We start from the raw sequence: 5294 nt of genomic DNA, 5'->3' as shown, positions 1-5294 counted from the left end.
GATGGCAAAAGAGAAAAACATCTGCCACCATTGTGGAGAGCCCTTTGGCAAGGCCACCTATGCGGCAAACGGACCGCAAAAAAGCGGATGCCTAGGAAGTTGCCCACACCGTAGCCTCAGGCAACTCGTGTGGGGAACCGATGGACATAGAGGAACCAACCCGGAATCCAACGGTGGACTGCAGCCACTGGGTACTTCGTTCAGTATTTTTGCATCTGCAGAAGGCCTCGGGTCGGGTGTTCACGATCGATGCATCCTGTAACGTACGAAACGACAATTCCCTCTGTCCTAACTTTGCCTGTCCAGACTCGTTCACTTCACATAATCTTAGTGGACAGCATATCTGGTGCAACACACCAGCCGATCGTGCGACTCCTTGGCTGAATAACTACAGCACTGTTAAACAGCGCACTCCGGACACAACTAGTGCGGTTGTAGCGCCGCGCCGCGGCGGGCGGCACCCAGCGGCAGCCCAAAAATTTTCGCGTTTGGGGAAACCGCTGGATGGACACACCGGGGCGCCCAGGATCGTTTAGAGAAAGGAATCGATACCAGTAGATTGTTGTAGTGGGATCGGATCGAGATTTGTGTGCGCGAGCGGAAGCAGAATCAGAGTTTTGTCCTGAGACCGTAGGCCCAGGTGTGGTTGTGAGCCTGATGTGAGCAGAGTTTTACTGCTTCTTGGCCACTAGGCCCAATGTCAGCTTGGAACCTGGTTGGCTGTTGACAAGATAAAATGGGTGGGAGTCATCCACGCCAAGTGAAGGCGATATCCGTTACAAACTGCCTTGGCCGGTGCGCCCTGCTACCGTGCGCGGGAGTTGTATGATTGGAATATCCCTCGGAAAACATTGGTCAGGCCGCGCCTTATATATGGTAAACGCGCCCGCCATTCGTACAACTGTCGTATGGTCAACGTAAGACGTAGCTACCCTTTTCGCGCAGCAACTGCTCATTACGCAACGGTAGCTACCCGTTTACGCAGCTCCTGGCCAGGTTCATGGCGGCCAAAGGAAACTGAGAAGAAACTAGTACAGGATATTTTTCATAGAACATTTCTCAGACCGGAGCTAGATCGTAAGACACAAATCGCCTGCTTTTACGCCGCCCGGTCGAAACATACATCGTCAGTCTTTACGTGGTGCGCCGTATGTACATGACCATTCTCAACGCGTTTATAGTTTTTAATTAACGATATGGCAATATTCGACCTCCTGCTATGCCCGGAACGATACGCAACCAAAGCCGTCAGACTCAGTTTTCTATGACTAGCTGGAAGTCGCTACAGCTGTAGCGTCCCCCCCCTTCAGAAACCTGGCCACCTGGCCGGGGCTAACCTCCGCTAGGGTCCTCAGACGGTAGTGTGGGATTCGGGGCGGTGCTGCGTTCAGCCGCCGTTGTAAGTTCTTTGCCGAACACACATAGCGCCGGGCTCAACCGTGTTCTATCTTGTCGGGTAGCTCTATAACCATAGAGAATTTGATAGACCTCAATGTCCCAGTTGTCTTCCTTGTCGTTGATGCATTTGCGTAGGCCTGTCAACAGTACCCTGACAAGACGCTCTGCCTGCCCGTTGCTCTGAGGTGAGTAGGCAGCGGTGTGTCGATGTGCGATTCTCTGCTCTCGTAGCAGGTGGGCAAACTCGCCATCCCATTCTCGACCTTGATCCGTCATCACCATTCCTGGCGATCCATAGCGTGTCACCCACTGTTGCCAGAACCATGATGCAGTGGTGCTAGCTTTCTTATCCGGCAGGGGTCCTGCCTCGGGCCATTTAGACCATGAGTCTACAGCCACGATCAGATAGCTGTTGCCGCGGGGTGTCTCCTTGTAAGGTCCCATCAGATCAACATGTACTCTTCCCCACAGTGGTACCACCGGAAGGGGGCGAAGTCGTGGTTGCCGTACAAGCCTCAGCTTGCCAGGTGCACACTTCTGACACTTGGCCACGTGTGTCTGCACATCTTGTCGCATGTTCTCCCAAAAGAAACGCTTGCGGAGAAAGTCATAGGTCTTGCCGACTCCCCAATGAGCCATGTCGTGGGCCTCTTGAAGCGCTGCCAGGCGTTCCTCAGGTTTGAGAACTCGCACCCGTGATTGCTTATCCGAGCTCAGCTTCCACAGCCGGCCATTTGAAAGTTCATACCGAGCAGCCTTTTTACGTAATCTTGTCATCTCCCTCAAATTGTCTTCCCCGGACGCCGAAACGTCAACAGGAAGCTTGCCAGATTCTAAGTATCGAATCAATGCTTTATCCTGCCAAATTTCTGTAGGGGTAAGAGGTCCAGGCTTCGGCGTCTCGCCGGAGCTGTTGCCACTATCTGGGGTAAAAACATTGGAATCCGGACCTGATTCGCTTTCCTTGCTTGAGGAAGACAAGGAAGGAGAAGGTGACGGGGTCAAACCCTGAGTAGGAATATGGTCGGCCATAGGGCGACCTGGGGTGGCCCGGGGGTGAATGATGGCTGGACCTCCAGCCAATCGCTGATCAGCAGGACAGGGTTTGTCCAGGGCGGGCAGGGATCAGGAAAATCGCACCCGCTTGGCTGGCGTATCGCCAGGGCCAGTAGACAGACGATGCTTTGCAGAGTGTTGAGCTGGTTTGCTACTATGCAGTGGGCAAAACCATGGCCCAGCCGGTACCACAGACAATGGTGGATCTAGACACGTAGTGTGCCAGCCCAGACGGCAGGAAGGCTCATCGCAGAGCAGAAGAGTGGATGTCGGCCGTCCTCGTAGACAGACCGAACAGATCATTCCGGGGTCATCATCAGTATTGGTGCTTTCGGAAGCAGGTGGCTCCGCGTAATCTGCTAAACGTGGATTGACAGTGTGACGGCGACGGTGTTGCCGTGCGTGTTGTGCTGCAGGTATCTCATCTGGTGTTCCAGATGTCAGACGAGCTGACCTATCCAAGCGTCGCTTGCCAAGCGGGACCAGGGGTCTGGTTGCTTCACGCAAGGGGTTGTGCTCTGGTGTAGGCGACGATAAAGCCGGGGGCTGGTGTACAGCCACCATGGACGGCTCATCCGGTATAATGCCGCGGCTGCACTCCTCTTCCTGTTCAGTTGTGAGGATCTGAACCTCGGAGGCGACGGCTGCAATTGAGCATGCCAAGATGGTGGCATCCTCAAGTGGGTCCGGAATGGGGTCGATTTCCGTAGGCAAATTACGGTGGGGCTCCATCAGATGTCCCAAGCGGCTCGAACCATCCACGTTTGAATTCTTGCGTCCGGCCTTATGCATCACTTCAAAGTCGTAGGCTTGAAGCTTGAGCGCATATCGAGCCAGCTTTCCCAGAAGATCTCGAGCGCGTGCAGTCCGCAAAGACCGAACCGCCATCGAATCCGTGATGAGTACAAAATGAGTGCCGTACAAGTAGGGGTGAAAGTGTTTAATTGCCCATAAGGCAGCGTAGGCCTCTCCATCTGCCGCGCTGTAATTCAGCTGTGAGCCAGTCATAGCCTTACTAGCAAACTGAACGGCGTATTCATATCCTTTGTTGTCCTGCTGGGCCAGGCACGCGGCGACGGCAGTGCGGCACCAGTCGACTTGGACCAAGAACGGGCGTCGGAAATCAGGTGCGCGGAGAACAGGCTCCCCCAGCAAAGCATTACGTAGCTCTTGGAAAGCGTCCTCTTCTCGCGGACCCCAGCACCAGGGTGTCCCCTGCTTAAGTAGTGCATACAATGGCTGTGCAATCAAGCCGAAGCCAGGGATAAGTTCCCGGTAGTAACCAACAGCTCCCAGCCATGCTCGTACTTCGCGAACATTGGATGGCGACGGAAGTTCTGCAATTTTCATGACGTTGGTGGGGTTAGGTCCCACGACACCACGTATTCCGTCAAGCAGATGACCAAGGAAAACCACGCGTTGTTGGCCAAACGTGCACTTCTTAGCTGCGATCTTGAGACCAGCCATTCGGAGAAGGTCGAACACTTGCTGAAGATGTCGTACATGATCTTGTAGTGTTGGGCTGAAGATAAGGATATCATCCAGATAAACCACTACACACCGTTCCCGCGGTGGGCTATCCAATGAAGCAGGGGGTGGAGGCGAATCCTCTAGTAGTGGGCCCAGAACCTTGTGCATCAGGGTAGCGAACACGGCGGCTGCTCCCTTTAGACCCATGGGCATTCGTACATATCGATACTGAGCCGTGGGCGTGGCAAATGCCGTACGCTCCTTAGAAGCCTCGTCCGCCATCGGGACTTGCCAGTAGCCCGACTTCAAGTCCAGGCTGGAGTAGTAACGAGTTTCGCCACCCGGAGGTGCAGCAATATCCAAAATATCCTGGATGTGGCCTATCGGAAATCGGATGTCCTTAGTGACATCGTTGACCCTCCGCATATCCACACAGGGCCGGAGTTCTCCGTTTTTCTTGGGAACGACTACGACTGGAGACACCCAAGGACTGTTGGACAGTTCGATGATTCCGTCCTGTAGCATCTGCCGCATCTCAGCATCAACGGCGGCTTTCTCCGTTCGTGACAGACGGTAAGGATTCTGCACGATAGGAGGATGATCTCCTGTGTCCACCTTCATGGACACCCAGGACGTAAGCCCTAGCTCTCGGTTGGTTAAGGCGAACATGTCAAAGTTGTCAGTCAAACATGCGACCAGCTGCTGGTGGTCGAGGTACTGAAGATCGGTGTTTACTTTGCTGCTTAGCAACTCGCGTAGCTCAGGGGTAGGGCTCTTGACTGGCCGAACCGCACGGGCTACCAACCCGCGAAAATGAGCCTCCTCTAAATGTCCGTCATGATCCAAGCCGTCTGGGGCAAGGGCAGCTGGTATGTTCGCATCAAACTGTGCTGCCGCAGCATGGCTGTGGGTAACGGAAGCACACTCCTCAGTTAGCAATCGTGGTAACAGGAGCTCTCGCGAACTCAAGACGGGAGTAGCTTCAGGAAAAGAACGGAATGGATCCGCAGGGGTCGATATTGGCAGTCCAGGTCCGGAGTGCGAGTCATTGTCGTACTCGAACTCATCTCCAGGCCAGACATTTGCCCGAGCCTCTTCACTGCCAGAACTGACGACGCTGTCGGTACTCCATGCATCCGCAGCCCATTCGCCGCTGGAGGCATTTTCTGACGGAATCTCGTCTGACCTAAGCACTTGCCGTACAAGTATGCCGACGATGTGTTCCATGTCCATGTCCCCACGGGCTGTCGAATCACCATCACTAACCTCTCCGCTGCCTCCCTCAGGTGAATCAATGGTCTCAGGCGCGGAGCCTCTATTGATAGCCGCAGGTGACATCTGCCCTGTGGCGTGGGCGCCTCAGGCCGCGT

Source organism: Volvox carteri (genome assembly GCF_000143455.1).
Source record: "Volvox carteri f. nagariensis unplaced genomic scaffold VOLCAscaffold_65, whole genome shotgun sequence".
In the NCBI taxonomy this organism is placed as follows: Eukaryota; Viridiplantae; Chlorophyta; class Chlorophyceae; order Chlamydomonadales; family Volvocaceae; genus Volvox; species Volvox carteri.
Note: the sequence above shows the minus strand (reverse complement) of the source record.